This window comes from Phyllobates terribilis, unplaced genomic scaffold, assembly GCF_046119375.1.
Source record: "Phyllobates terribilis strain yellow unplaced genomic scaffold, ASM4611937v1 Scaffold_1__5_contigs__length_1240528914, whole genome shotgun sequence".
Classification (NCBI taxonomy): Eukaryota; Metazoa; Chordata; class Amphibia; order Anura; family Dendrobatidae; genus Phyllobates; species Phyllobates terribilis.
The window spans coordinates 149,715,599-149,731,381 of NW_027362761.1; the positions used below are offsets into that span (position 1 = coordinate 149,715,599).

At 39.2% G+C, this 15,783-nt stretch overlaps 1 protein-coding gene across 2 annotated transcripts in view; it reads left to right on the forward strand.

The window, feature by feature from the left end:
• PTPRD (protein tyrosine phosphatase receptor type D) overlaps positions 1–15,783 on the forward strand; it is a 2,806,079-nt gene that overhangs the window by 328,775 nt on the left and 2,461,521 nt on the right. For both annotated transcript variants that reach the window (XM_073668359.1, XM_073668367.1), the window contains one exon: positions 7,496–7,517. The gene's annotated coding sequence lies outside the window, so the exon portion shown is untranslated. The remainder of the gene's footprint in view (positions 1–7,495; positions 7,518–15,783) is intronic.

Sequence of the window (15,783 nt, forward strand, 5' to 3'; positions counted from 1 at the left end):
GTACAACAGCAGTTCCGAGATTAATTAATTGTTTCATCTATAGTAAGTTAACTATAGTCCCATTAATGAGATTTCAGTGATGCACTCAACCATATTATCACTCCATACAACCTCTATACGTACTAGTGTCAAGCTGTATTATCTTATTCATATATGTCTTTAAAGGGAACCTGTCAGCTGGTTAATGCTTCCTGAACCACAGGCAACATTAATCAGATACCAGCTGCTTTACTGTAGTCTTGTGCGTTTTACTCTGAAACACTCCATATGTGTGTGCATAGGGAGAGACCTGTTAGTCTAGGGGAGCAAAAGAGGGGAAGCCACCAGAGATCTGCCTTGGACAAGTCATACGAGATGCATAATCCCAGACAAAATATGATTTCTCTGAAGCACTGCAGAATTTCAGAGAAAAACACACGGCAGCGATAATGCTACAAGATTCTTGTTTGTGCTGCCGTGCTTTCGGCATCATGAATCAACTGACAGGTTCCCTTTAAGGCCCTACCACATACCTCTGGTTTTATTCCGATGTATATATCCTGGCCTTTCCTGTTGTATTCTTTATGAATCTAACAATAAAATGGGGCATGTTCCACTGAATGCTGTATTATTAATAAATCATCAGAAACATTGCTACAGTGCAAAAATATCCACATAATATGTTGTCCAGCGTTGGCAGCCTATAACAGACAGTTACTCTTGCACACCATAATGCCGAAGGAACCTCTGATGGGCCCAGTTTCTGAGATAAAAATGAGCAGAAGGGAACCCCACTTGGATCTGACTTGGGAATCAATCACTTGCCTCTTGGTCCTACTGTACACTTCAAGGATCGATTAAAAGAAAGAGGGAAAAAAAACTATTAGATGGTACTGATATGTCTTTAGTGGTAAATCATAAAAACAGAGTTTATGATGCAATTAAAGTGTATGTGCACATGTTATGTACAGATGGAAGACCCTATTTTTTTTACTTCTAGTTGGCCCAAGCAACTCCACTCCAAAACGGACATAAGTTTGTGTAGTATTTATAGCTCCTGATTCATTGAGAGGCTGACGCCTCTTAATGAATCAGACGAGGCGCGCCACAATGTGCTCCTTGCCACAAATCTTACTCCAGCATAGCAAACGCCACAGCTAGAAATCTGGCAAAAAAGCTTTGATAAATCACCTCCTACAGTTGGGAAAATAAGTATTTGATACACTGCCGATTTTGCAAGTTTCCCACATTCAATGGGAATGGAGAGGTTTGTAATTTTTATCGTAGGTACACTTCAACTGTGAGAGACAGAATCTAAACATAAAAACCAGAAAATCACATTGTATGATTTTTAAATAATTAAATTGCATTTATTGCGTAAAATAAGTATTTGATCACCTACCGACCAGCAAGAATTCTGGCTCTCACAGACCTGTTTTTCTTTAAGAAGCCCTCCTACTCTGCACTCATAACCTGTATTAATTGCACCTGTTTGAACTGTATAAAAGACACCTGTCCACACACTCAATAAATCACACTCCAACATCTCCACCATGGCCAAGATCAAAGAGCTGTCTAAGGACACCAGGGACAAAATTGTAGACCTTCACAAGGATTGGATGGGCTACAGGGCAATAGGCAAGCAGCTTGGTGAGAAGATAACAACTGTTGACACTTTTATTAGAAAATAGAAGAAACACAAGATGACTGTCAATCCTCTTTGGACTGAGGCTCCATGCAAGATCTCAGCTCAAGGGGTAAGGATGATTCTGACAAAAGTCAGGAATCAGCCCAGAACTACACTGAAGGACCTGTCAGTGACCTGAAGAGAGCTGGCAACACAGTCTAAAAAATTACCGTCATGGATTAAAATCCTGCAGGGCATGCAAGGTCCTCCTGCTCACACCACCATATGTCCAGGCCCATTTGAAGCTCACTAATGACCATCTGGATGATCCAGAGGAGGCTTGGTAGAAGGTCATGTGGTCAGATGAGACTAAAATAGAACACTGTTCCAATCGTGAAGCATGGTGAAGAAAACATCATATTTTGGGGGTGCTTTTCTGCAAAGGGAAAAGGACAACTGCACTGTATTGAAAGAAGGGTGGATGGGGTCATGTATGGCAAGATTTTGGCCAACATCCTCCTTCCCTCATTAAGAGCATTGAAGATGGGTCGTAGCTGATCTTCCAGCATGACAATGACCCAAAACACACAGCCAGGGCAACTAGTGGCTCCGTATTAAGCATTGCAAGGTCCTGGAGTGACCTAGCCAGTCCCCGACCCGAACACAATAGAAAATCTTTGGAGGGAGCTGAAACTCAATGTTGACCAGCAACAGTCCCGAAACCTGAAAGGTCTGGAGAAAATATGTATGGAGGAGTGGGTCAAACTCCCTACTACAGTGTATGCAAACTTGGTAAAGAACTACAGGAAACATCTGACCTCGGTAATTGCAAACAAAGGTTTCTGTATCAAATATTAAATTCTGTTTTACTACTGTATCAAATACTTATGTCAATTTTTGCTAAAAGTTTTAGTGTCATTTATATTTTATTAATTTGCATTTATCAGCATGATATAAAGATGGAAATGTTGAGCAGAATGATATATGGATTTGCTGGAGAAACCTCAGCTAAATTACATTTTAATCATTGAAATCTATGGTGTTTTGTGTTTATATGAGTCCAGTGGATGGTCTTTCTCTGTGATTGACAGTCTTTAATATGACTGCAGAGCTCACTGTCACCACAGCGTAGGACTAACGGACAAAGTAAGAAAAAGAATTATGCTAAAATGCAGTGATCACCATATACAGTTAGGTCCATATATATTTGGACAGTGACAACATTTTTCTAATTTTGGTTCTAGACATTACCACAATGAATTTTAAAAAAACAATTCAGATGCAGTTGAAGTTCAGACTTTCAGCTTTCATTTGAGGTTATCCACATTAAAATTGGATGAAGGGTTTAAGAGTTTCAGCTCCTTAACATGTGCCACCCTGTTTTTAAAGGGACCAAAAGTAATTGGACAATTGACTCCAAGGCTATTTCATGGACAGGTGTGGGCAATCCCTTCGTTATGTCATTCTCAAGCTGATAAAAGGCCTGGAGTTGATTTGAAGTGTGGTGCTTGCATTTGGAAGGTTTTGCTGTGAAGTAAACATGCGGTCAAAGGAGCTCTCCATGCAGGTGAAACAAGCCATCCTTAAGCTGCAAAAACAGAAAAAACCCATCCGAGAAATTGCTACAATATTAGGAGTGGCAAAATCTACAGTTTGGTTCATCCTGAGAAAAAAAGAAAGCCCTGGTGAACTCATCAATGCAAAAAGACCTGGGCGCCCACGGAAGACAACAGTGGTGGATGATCGCAGAATAATCTCCATGGTGAAGAGAAACCCCTTCACAACAGCCAACCAAGTGAACAACACTCTCCAGGAGGTAGGCGTATCAATATCTAAATCTACCATAAAGAGAAGACTGCATGAAAGTAAATACAGAGGGTTCACTGCACGGTGCAAGCCACTCATAAGCATCAAGAATAAAAAGGCTAGACTGGACTTTGCTAAAAAACATCTAAAAAAGCCAGCACAGTTCTGGAAGAACATTCTTTGGACAGATGAAACCAAGATCAACCTCTACCAGAATGATGGAAAAAGAAAGTATGGCGAAGGCGTGGTACAGCTCATGATCCAAAGCATACCACATCATCTGTAAAACACGGCGGAGGCAGTGTGATGGCTTGGGCATGCATGGCTGCCAGTGGCACTGGGTCACTAGTGTTTTTTGATGATGTGACACAGGACAGAAGCAGCCGAATGAATTCTGATGTATTCGGAGCCATACTGTGTGCTCAGATCCAGCCAAATGCAGCCAAACTGATTGGTCGTCGTTTCATACTACAGATGGACAATGAGTCAATGACCCAAAACATAAAGCAAAAGCAACCCTTGAGTTTATTAAAGCAAAGAAGTGGAATATTCTTGAATGGCCGAGTCAGTCATCTGATCTCAACCCAATTGAGCATGCACTTCACTTGTTAAAGACTAAACTTCAGACAGAAAGGCCCACAAACAAACAGCAACTGAAAACCACTGCAGTGAAGGCCTGGCAGAGCATCAAAAAGGAGGAAACACAGCGTCTGATGATGTCCATGAGCTCAAGACTTCTGGCAGTCATTGCCAACAAAGGGTTTTCAGCCAAGTACTAGAAATTAACATTTTATTTACAATTATTTAATCTGTCCAATTACTTTTGGTCCCTTTAAAAACAGGGTGGCACATGTTAAGGAGCTGAAACTCCTAAACCCTTCATCCAATTTTAATGTGGATACCCTCAAATGAAAGCTGAAAGTCTGAACTTCAACTGCATTTGAATTGCTTTGTATAAAATTCATTGTGGTAATGTCTAGACCGAAAATTAGAAAAATGTTGTCTCTGTCCAAATATATATGGACCTAACTGTATAACATTGAATCAATACAAATTTTATTAAATATACATCACGGAACACCACAAACAATGTAAAAACACAATTAAAAACTCAGAAGTCCCCACACTGGGTAAGAGCCCATTCAAAACTGTGAAAATCCCCGCCGAGAATTATAACATAATACTGTTAGTGCACATGTTAAGGTGCATGAAGGAATGGTAATTTCTGATGATCAGTATCCACAAACATCAAATTCCCTATCTATAGGCATATACATGCCAAACCCTCAGGGCAATAATGATATGCTGTAGGCAGATAAATGCAGATAAAAGTGTCAACTTAAAGGGTTGGATACTGAGTAAGACAATATGATGAAAACCCAGTAAAGGCACCTGCCCGATAGAAATCAGTTGAATAAATCTAGGCAATCCTGCATAATATTTAGTGTCAAGATGGAAGAAAGTAGCTGGGAACAGCAAGCCCTGAGGGAGGGAACCAAATAGAGCACCAGAAAAGTCTGGGGGTGGTTTGGATGGACACACTGTCTGCCCATCCAAACCATCCCCAAGACTTTTCTGGTTGGTATGCTGCATGCTGATCCCATTTGTTTGATGGTGCCCTCCATTTTGTCTTTTCACTGCGTAGGACTACCCACTGGACTCATATGCATGCAGACAGGGATTTCAATTAATACAATGCAAGTTATACAGATTTTTTTTCCAACAAACCCATATATTTTTCTGCTCAGCTTCTTTTTCTTTATACCATGCTTTTCACAGTTCTGATTACAGGTTCCCTTGAAACCGTCAATTTTAACAGACCAGCTGACCAAATTATGTGTTTAGTGGCCTTCTGACTACCCACACATGATGTCAGGAGAGAAAAGGATAAAGCATGCTGAATTCTAACTATTGTTCTCAGGTGTTTGGCATCGACTTACTCATTCATGTATGCTTGGTCAAACCAAAGCTGCATATCCTGTAAACCGGAGAGAAAGCTGTTGAAAGAATGAGCATTCTGCCAACAGATATTTGAAAGTGTGTGGAAATCTTAAAAACCTAATGGAGACTCCAATAGTTATCATCAACACAATGTTAGATGTGTGTAACTCCCATTGCTGGGATGCCCACAATTTCTAGAGAGAGAATTTATTTGTCACCCTTTTCCCTTTAGGTCTTCTAGAAAATTGGTGTAGAAGGACATTCATGCACCCTTCCACTCCATTTAAATATATGACACTGAACATAGCCAAAAATAGCCAAACACTTTACTTGGCTAACTTTTTCTAGTATCATAAACATGGAGTTATAGAGCACATGTACCACTTATTGCTCCATTTAACTCATCCTGTCCATGGTCTTGTGGTCTAAGAAGTGTGAGAACCACATTCATATAACAGTTATGGTCTATGGAGTAGAGTGAAGTCATAACTTGTGTAGGCTAGAATACCAGTTTAAGGATCCTTCTCAAGATACAAATACATACTATTGTTTGTATAATTTACATTCCTATATAAAAGTAATCCAATAATTTAACAAGTAAACTTAAATTTCTCATAGTCGAATTGACCTCTTTGGACAATCCCAACTTTAAAGTATCTACCAGACAGAAGCATATAACAGGGACCAATCAGCAAGTGTTTAATTTCTTTTCAACATTGCCACAAAAAAATGTATGCATGTTGTCTAAAGGACAGTATTTTGTCTGTATGTGTAATCAATGAATGTTACAGGTCCTCCAGAGTAAGGTGCCCCATATGAAATAGATAGCTGTTGGCCAAAGGATGAACTGGCTAAATATTTGTCCAGCACCTACTCTATTATTATTATTATTTTTATTTATTATTATAGGGCCATTTATTCTATGGCGCTTTCCATGTGAAAAAGGAGTATACATACAAAAACAATGACAATAATCTTGAACAAAATGTGATGGCAACTGGTACCGCAGGAGCAAGGACCCTGCCTGGGAGGGCTCACAGTCTATAAGGGATGGGTGAGGATACAGTAGGTGGGGGTAGAGCTGGTCGTGCAGCGGTATGGTGGAGCGATGGTTACTACAGGTTGTACGCTTCTCGGAAGAGGTGGGTCTTCAGGTTCCTTTTGAAGGTTTCCACTGTAGGCGAGAGTTTGATATGTTGGGGTAAAGAGTTCCAGAGTAGGGGGGATGCACTGGAAAAATCTTGTATGCAATTGTGGGCAGATCTCTCTTGACTCTCCCATACACAGAAGAGCTCACTCGGACAAGCGCTTTTGTGTTCTCTATGTGAAACTCAGTGCTTGACTCCTCTAGTGGCAGTTTAACTCCTGTAGAACAAAAGGATCTGCAGTCTGAAATTGGACATCCTGGATCCTTATCTTCCCCAACATCATCTATTGGAGGAAAGTTGAGAGTCCACCAACACATTTGAGTATTGTTCAAAGCTGTCAATATTAGCAGGTTTGGCTAGCATTGGTCTAAGTTGTATGGGGGACTTAAAAGTTACATTTGAAGCCACCTTTGTGATGAGAAAACTAGGATAGTGCACAGTAGACTGCCATAAATCAGTACAGAAATCCCTAATAGTCTAATTAAATTGTGCAATCTAACTATCCTTAAAAATATACAAATTTAACATTTTGTTAGAGAATGGTGCTTTTTCAAAAAAAGTTTTTATACATGTTGATACCTTTCTGCAAAAGAAAAAGCAAAAAATACTCTACTGATCTCTGGAGTAACGAAGAATGCATGATTCCAGTCAACTGTTGACTATAAATGATGTAAGCACTTTCTATCTACAATAGATGTATTCTATCAGGAATTTGGAGATGTATCCAACATTAATGGATTTTGTTATTGTAGGAAATGTACCATTCTAAATTTGACAATAACTGTATTCCATTAGGTATGAAGCCTATCTGTGAACCTGATTGCAATACATTTCTGTGAAATCTCTTTTTGTAGTTTGACAATGATGCACCTGTACTTTAACATTCAGATGTAGAGTTAGTACTGTATGTTATAAAAATGTAAGTTTAGCTGGATTTTTTATGATACTTGCAGATGAAAATGATTTATGAAAATTCTTTTTGTCTCTCTTGCAGATTAGAAAATATTTGCATTAAGGTAAGTCCACATGGCATTTATATGTAATTTTAATGTATTATTTTTTGTACTGTTTGGATGATTTTGTGGTATGTCACTTATATGGTGGCTGGATGAATTTTTAAACATTTAGAAATGGAGATGAGCATAAATTTAAAATCCTCTTGACATTAAGTCAACAAAAAGCAAGATAGTTGTATCCTTATTTAAAATGTGTAAACTGGTATGATCGATTATGTTTTGCTTTTTTAAAGACTTTATTGTTTCTGATGTTTCTGAGCAATAATAGCAACAAACTTAGAACCAGTCATCTATAAGAAATATATGCCTAGCTTTACTTAATGTCTTCAAAGAGCAATTAAGATATGTGATACTGATAAGATGCACTGTGGATATGTGGATATTTGGACCATATTTTTCAGGCAGACAATCCAAAGTGTATTTAAGTAGCAGTAAAGTGGAGAGGAAACAGAAGAGTATACAGACATTATAGCTTGGGATAGCAGCTGATTCTTTCTGTGAGGCAAAACATTTCCCTGCCTGTTTTTAAGCAATGTTTTACCTCAAAGGATGAATCAGCTGCGATCCCTCGCTGTTCTGTCTGTATACTCTCTTTTGTGTCCTCCCCTGCCCAGGAGCTGTTGTATGATCAGACCATGATCCTGTAAGGTTAGACACAGCCATTACACAGGGGCACATTTATAAGATTATCTCAGCATAGGAACATTTTATTTAAACACATCCAATTAGCTTTCTTAATGGGAAAACCCCTTTAAGCCTATATAAAATTTACTAGAGGAGCACCTCTACAAAGGAGAAAAAATTACATTGCGACCCATTGTTGAACAAATTGTTTACAGAGGCCCTAAATAGTAAAACCCTCAATGTTTAATTCAAACAAGGGTTATACAAACTAAAAGAAAAAAAGTGTGTGTGTCGCAGGGTTACGAGCTAAAATGTCCAATTTATTATATCACTATTTAAACTATCAATAGTTAGGTGGATTGGCTGCAGACTAAACCTTTGAATGTTTTTATTTGGCCCATGTCTTTCCTATGGCTAATACCACACAATGGGGTGGACAAGTATTTCACATGTATAGTCTTTGTATGTTTTTTGGTGGAAAACTCACTGCTTTTTCTTCTAATGTTGATCAAATCCTTGATGCCAGACAGTTTTATCAAAGCTGTTTGATGCCATCCCCGCCGTCAGAGCATCTTTAATAGTTATTTCAACAGGAACTTTCCTCCCCTCAGAATGGCAAGCTGGCTTACTTTGTTCGAACAGTAGTGATTTTATAAAGCTTGTGATAAATACTAATATGTTCATAGCAAACTATTTTCCTTTCAGGAACCATACCTAAGTTTACCGAGTCTAGGCCATTAGCCACATGATATAATAAATTGAAATGTTTTTACAGTACAGTTAAGTAGAAAGCACATTTCCAGATATATTATGGGTAACAATAATTTATCTAAGCAGGATGAACTGTATTGTTATTTAAAAAGGCTCCAATGAAATCCAATTTATTTTAACAATAGCATAGTTAATAGAAGAGCGAGTCTAACAATAGATGAGTGTGTACATCTATCTGCAATGATACATGTACACTCTTAAAATAATATTCATTATATTTACAGTTCAATTTGCATTCTAAATAATGTTACATTAAAGAAAGCTTTGATTATGAATTAGAAAAGATGTTTCCTTCCATTCAATAATGAGCAAGATATTGTCATTCAGCTAAGTATACAGTATGAGAGTCCATTAGAAAGTAAAGGCATATTTATGTATGTTCAGTGGGATCATCCAAATTGATAAAAAAGGCCATGATTTTGCAACATTTTCTTCTTCGTTTTAACCATTCTTAAAAAAATAAATAAATATTTGACTCCATTTTAAGAAGTTTTTATTTTAGCAACCTTCGGCTCAATCTCGGGCCATGATGACTTGATGAATGAACGAACTGTAAGCGGAATGCCCTTGTGCAAGCCTATATAGGTCCACGAAAGTCTTCTCCGCCATCATCTTGATAGTATCAAGCCATTGGGCTGCTGGTCTTCCTCTTAGTCTTGTTCCTTCTATTCTTCAGATGATGATGTCCTTCTCCAGTGATTGCTGTCTTTATACAATGTGTCCAAAGTAGGCAAATTGTCTCTTCAGAGAGGAAGAGGACCAGAACTCTATTGCCACCTACAGGAAGGAGCAATCCTAAAAGTCAATAGTGACCCTTTAATGAGCCTTATCACATGACTTAGGATATAAGCCAGAACCAGAAACTCAATTTGCAGACACCGTGTTTCGGGGTACTGCCCCTCGTCAATGCAAAGTGTGAGTTCTGGTTTGGCTGGGTAAGAGGCGTCAGACCGGTATCTAAGGGGTAACATTTCTCCTTGCGGAGAGTGACAAGTTAAGCATGTCACGGTAGGCAAGTCATAGCTTGATCATCCTTGCTTCGAGTGACATGTCTGGCTTGTTTTGTTTAAAAAATGATGGTATTGATAGCATCCTTTCCCAGCACAACATTTCGAAGGAATGAAGCTACAGTTATATGAAAAAGTTTGGGCACCCCTATTAATCTTAAGCTTAATGTTTTTTAAAAATTGGTGTTTTTGCAACAGCTATTTCAGTTTGATATATGTAATAACTGTTGGACACAGTAATGTCTCTGCCTTGAAATGAGATTTATTGTGCTAACAGAAAATGTGCAATCTGCATTCAAACAAAATTTGACAGGTGCATAAGTATGGGCACCTCACCAGAAAAGTGACATTAATATTTAGTAGATCCTCCTTTTGCAAAAATAACAGCCTCTAGTCGCTTCCTGTAGCTTTTAATGATTTCCTGGATCCTGGATGAAGGTATTTTTGACCACTCCTCTTTACAAAACAATTCCAGTTCAGTTAAGTTTGATGGTCGCCGAGCATGGACAGCCCTCTTCAAATGATCCCACAGATGTTCAATGATATTCAGGTCTGGGGACTGGGATGGCCATTCCAGAACATTGTAATTGTTCCTCTGCATGAATGCCTGAGTAGATTTGGAGCGGTGTTTTGGATCATTGTCTTGCTGAAAGATCCATCCCCTGCGTAACTTCAACTTTGTCACTGATTCTTGAACATTATTGTCAAGAATCTGCTGATACTGAGTGGAATCCATGCGTCCCTCAACTTTAACAAGATTCCCGGTGCCGGCATTGGCCACACAGCCCCAAAGCATGATGGAACCTCCATCAAATTTTACTGTGGGTAGCAAGTGTTTTTCTTGGAATGCTGTGTTTTTTTGCCGCCATGCATAACGCCTTTTTGTATGACCAAACAACTCAATCTTGGTTTCATCAGTCCACAGGACCTTCTTCCAAAAAGAAATTGGTTTCTCCAAATGTGCTTTTGAATACCTCAGCCGACTCTGTTTGTGGCGTGCTTGCAGAAACGGCTTCTTTCGCATCACTCTCCCATACAGCTTCTCCTTGTGCAAAGTGCGTTGTATAGTTGACGGATGCACAGTGACACCATCTGCAGCAAGTTGATGCTGCAGCTCTCTGGAGGTGGTCTGAGGATTGTCTACGACTGATCTCACCATTCTTCTTCTCTGCTTTTCTGATGTTTTTCTTGGCCTGCCACTTCTGGCCTTAACAAGAACTGTCCCTGTGTTCTTCCATTTCCTTACTATGTTCCTCACAGTGGAAACTGACAGGTTAAATCTCTGAGACAGCTTTTTGTATCCTTCCCCTGAACAACTATGTTGAATAATCTTTGTTTTCAGATCATTTGACAGTTGTTTTGAGGAGCCCATGATGCCACTCTTCAGAGGAGATTCAAACAGGAGAACACCTTGCAAGTGACCACTTTAAGTAGCTTTTCTCATGATTGCATACACCTGGCTATGAAGTTCAAAGCTCAATGAGGTTACAAAACCAAAAAAGTGCTTTAGTAAGTCAGTAAAAAGTAGATAGGAGTATTTAAAACAAGAAAATGATAAGGGTGCCCATACTTATGCACCTGTCAAATTTTGTTTGAATGCAGATTGCACATTTTCTGTTAGCACAATAAACCTCATTTCAAGGCAGAAACATTACTGTATCCAACAGTTATTACTTATATCAAACTGAAATAGCTGTTGCAAAAACACCAATTTTTATAAAACATTAAGCTTAAGATTAATAGGGGTGCCCAAATTTTTTCATATAACTGTAGTACCTGTAGATATATGTCACAATACACTGTGCAGAAGATTTATAACTCTGTCAGAATTCAAAACTGTCTTTATTGCCCATAGCAACCAATCACTTTGCATCTTTCATTTCTAACAGTGCTTTTGAAAAATAAAAGTTGCACTGTTATTATTCGCTATGGGAAAGACTGAAAGTTTTAAAAACTCTGCTGCAAAATGCAGTAGGTAGGACTTTTTGTTGTCTGAGGTGGACGGTTACATTGTGCTGCCCTCATCCTGGCAGCGTGCCCATCATTCTATGGCATGTTTTTCGATACAATCTCCATCGCTAAATACAATAATGCCCTTGACTTATTACCAATGATCATTTTTACTCTTTAGAAAATACATACTGCAAATTCACCTAAGTTTCTTAGCAAAATTATGATTGTGAACAGAGTCCATTGTTATTTTTGGAGAATTTCTCTGGGCATATTATATTGATGATTATAGATGCGCAAATTTATTTGAGTGGAATTCAATTCTCTTCAAATTTTACAAAAAATTATATTCTACAGAATACAGATTTTTTTTACAATTAGCTCAATAGAAATTCAGCAAAATGATGGCTATTTTGTTGAACCATAGAAGGCCAAGCAAACAGTTAAAAAAAAAAAAATTCTCCCCTCACTGCTTACCAGTCCCATCTGCAACCTGCCGTCTGGTCCTCTGCGCCTCTTTTTTTCCCCTTCTCCAGTTGCGCGCAACCTTTTCAGCCTCTGCCCACCAGTTCATGGTTTTCAACTCATCTAGGCCACTAATGTCACTGCAATGATATCTGAGGTCTAGTCAAACCAGAAGCCATAGTTTGAAGTTAAGAGTCCATGGAGGATGTGCGTGACAAAGTAAGGGGAAAGAAAAGGCACAAAGGACCGAACGGTGGTCTGCAGCAACAACGGGACAGGTGAGCAGTGAGGTGAGTGTTATTATTTTTTCAAATCTGTTGTTTATTATGCTCTGGGGTCTAGAATTTATATATGACTGATGCAACTTTAAAGGTTAGTGATTTGTGCATTTCAGAACAGCATGCCATTCTAATTAGGTGTTCTCTGTCACGTTTGAACATTGACAGTAAGGGTTTAAAGGGGTTTCCTGGTTCCAGAAAATTCCTGTCCCCATGCGAGGTATGTTTTAAAGGAAAAAGCAAACTCTGTTTTATTTATCCTCCCTAGGTTGACTCTCCATCGATGATCCCGGTGTCTGTTATTGTATGCGAGGCTGATGTCACATTGAAAATGCTGGAGCCAATGAGTGAGCCCCAGTTGATGGCACAAGCTACTCATAGTCGCAGAGCTCACTGACTGGCGGCAGCGCTGTGGAGATGACTTAAGCACTACAGGCAATAACAGACACTGCAAACAGCAGCAGAGACTTATCACTGGACATGGGGAGGAAACCAGAAAATTACTTTAAACAATACTATACAGTGCTGGCCAAAAGTATTGGCACCCCTGCAATTCTGTCAGATAATACTCAGTTTCTTCCTGAAAATGATTGCAATCACAAATTCTTTGGTATTATTCTCTTCATTTAATTTGCTTGCTAGGAAAAAACACAAAAGAGAATGAAGCAAAAATCAAATCATTGATCATTTCACACAAAACTCCAAAAAAGGGCCGGACAAAAGTATTGGCACCCTCAGCCTAATACTTGGTTGCACAACCTTTAGCCAAAATAACTGCGAACAACCGGTAACCATCAATGCGTTTCTTACAATGCTCTGCTGGAATTGTAGACCATTCTTCTTTGGCAAACTGCTCCAGGTCCCTGATATTTGAAGGGTGCCTTCTCCAAACTGCCATTTTGAGATCTTTCCACAGGTGTTCTATGGGATTCAGGTCTGGGCTCATTGTTGGCCACCTTACAAGTCTCCAGTGCTTTCTCTCAAACCATTTTATAGTGCTTTTGGAAGTGTGTTTTGGGTCATTGTCCTGCTGGAAGACCCATGACCTCTGAGGGAGACCCAGCTTTCTCACACTGGGCCCTACATTATGCTGCAAAATTTGTTAGTAGTCTTCAGACTTCATAATGCCATGCACACGGTCAAGCAGTCTAGTGCCAGAGGCAGCAAAGCAACCCCAAAATATCAGGGAACCTCTGCCATGTTTTACTGTAGGGACCGTGTTCTTTTCTTTGAACGCCTCTTTTTTTTCCGGTACACTCTATGTTGATGCTTTTTCCCAAAAAGCTCTACTTTTGTCTCATCTGACCAGAGAACATTCTTCCAAAACGTTTTAGGCTTTCTCAGGTAAGTTTTGGCAAACTCCAGCCTGGCTTTTTTATGTCTGGGGGTAAGAAGTGGGGTCTTTCTGGGTATCCTACCATACAGTCCCTTTTCATTCAGACGCCAACGGATAGTATGGGTTGACACTGTTGTACCCTCGGACTGCAGGGCAGCTTGAACTTGTTTGGATGTTAGTCAAGGTTCTTTATCCACCATCCGCACAATCTTGCGTTGAAATCTCTCGTCAATTTTTCTTTTCCATCCACATCTAGGGAGGTTAGCCACAGTGCCATGGGCTTTAAACTTCTTGATGACACTGCGCACGGAAGACACAGGAACATTCAGGTCTTTGAAGATGGACTTGTAGCCTTGAGATTGCTCATGCTTCCTCACAATTTGGTTTCTCAAGTCCCCAGACAGTTCTTTGGTCTTATTTCTTTTCTCCATGCTCAATGTGGTACACACAAGGACACAGGACAGAGGTTGAGTCAACTTTAATCCATGTTAACTGGCTGCAAGTGTGATTTAGTTATTGCCAACACCTGTTAGGTGCCACAGGTAAGTTACAGGTGCTGTTAATTACACGAATTAGAGAAGCATCACATGATTTTTCAAACGGTACCAATACTTTAGTCCACCCCCTTTTCTAGATTTGATGTGGAATTATTTCCAATTTGGCTTTAGGACAATTCTTTGTGTGTTTTTTTTCATTGAAGACAAATTAAATGAAGAGAATAATACCAAAGAATTTGTGATTGCAATCATTTTCAGGAAGAAACTGAGTATTATCTGACAGAATTGCAGGGGTGCCAATACTTTTGGCCAGCACTGTATAATAAACAATTATTTTGATACAGACATGGGTCAGAGGTATGATTGGTTTTAAATATATTTTAGCTCAAATTTTAAATATATAATATGATGATGATTAGGTCAGTTTGAAGCAAATTAAATTTACATCAAATGTTGCAAAAAAATGGGTTTGCCAAATTTTTAGTTTTGTTTTCACTATTTGATTCCAACTAATTAAGCAAAATATTTTTTGGCTGGCCAACATTTGCTGGATTTTTATGGATAGAGAAGGGGTTTTAAAAGTCCTGTAATTGAATCACTCCTCACATTTCCCACCACTGCATCTCTGCTTGGTTACCTACTCCTTGTGGCTCCAGTGACTCCTTTATTTTCAATACCCTCCTCCCGGTGTTCAGCCTTCGCAGACACTCCATTGCTGAATTGACCTTCCAGGTAATCTGTCACCAGGTGTTTACTACCTCATCTCAGAGCAGCATAATATAGGAAAAGAGACTCTGATTCCAGTTTACTGGATGCAGCAGTTGTGACACAATCAGAGTTCTTAGATGAAGCATGTATCAGAGCTCAGAAAGGTAGATACGTCTACACCACAGCATTCTGTGTACATAGACAGTGAGCTGCTTATCAGTAGAGGTGGTGGGGTAGGGCTTGCAGTCTCCTGAGCACCAGACCTGGAAGTGATAATGTCTTAGTGATAAAACCTTCATTGTAAGTAAATAATAGCACATAACCTGACAAGTGACACATCACTGAATTCAGTGTTTTAACCCCTACAACATGCTATTCTCAGATTACATAGCAAAAACTTGCTGAAAGATTCCCTTTAACAGTATGTTGTGACATTGTGACATCAGAGCTTCAGAAGGTGATAACATGTTGCCCAATATATAGTCAGCTGTCGATGGTACATCACCTTATGAAGTGTCGCTAAGGCCTGTTTGGCAATGGAAACATGAGCAAAGTTTGGCTACCCAGAAGTGGACTTCCGTCACCACACTTGAAGAAAAACAGACAATGGAGCTATATGAAGAAATAGGA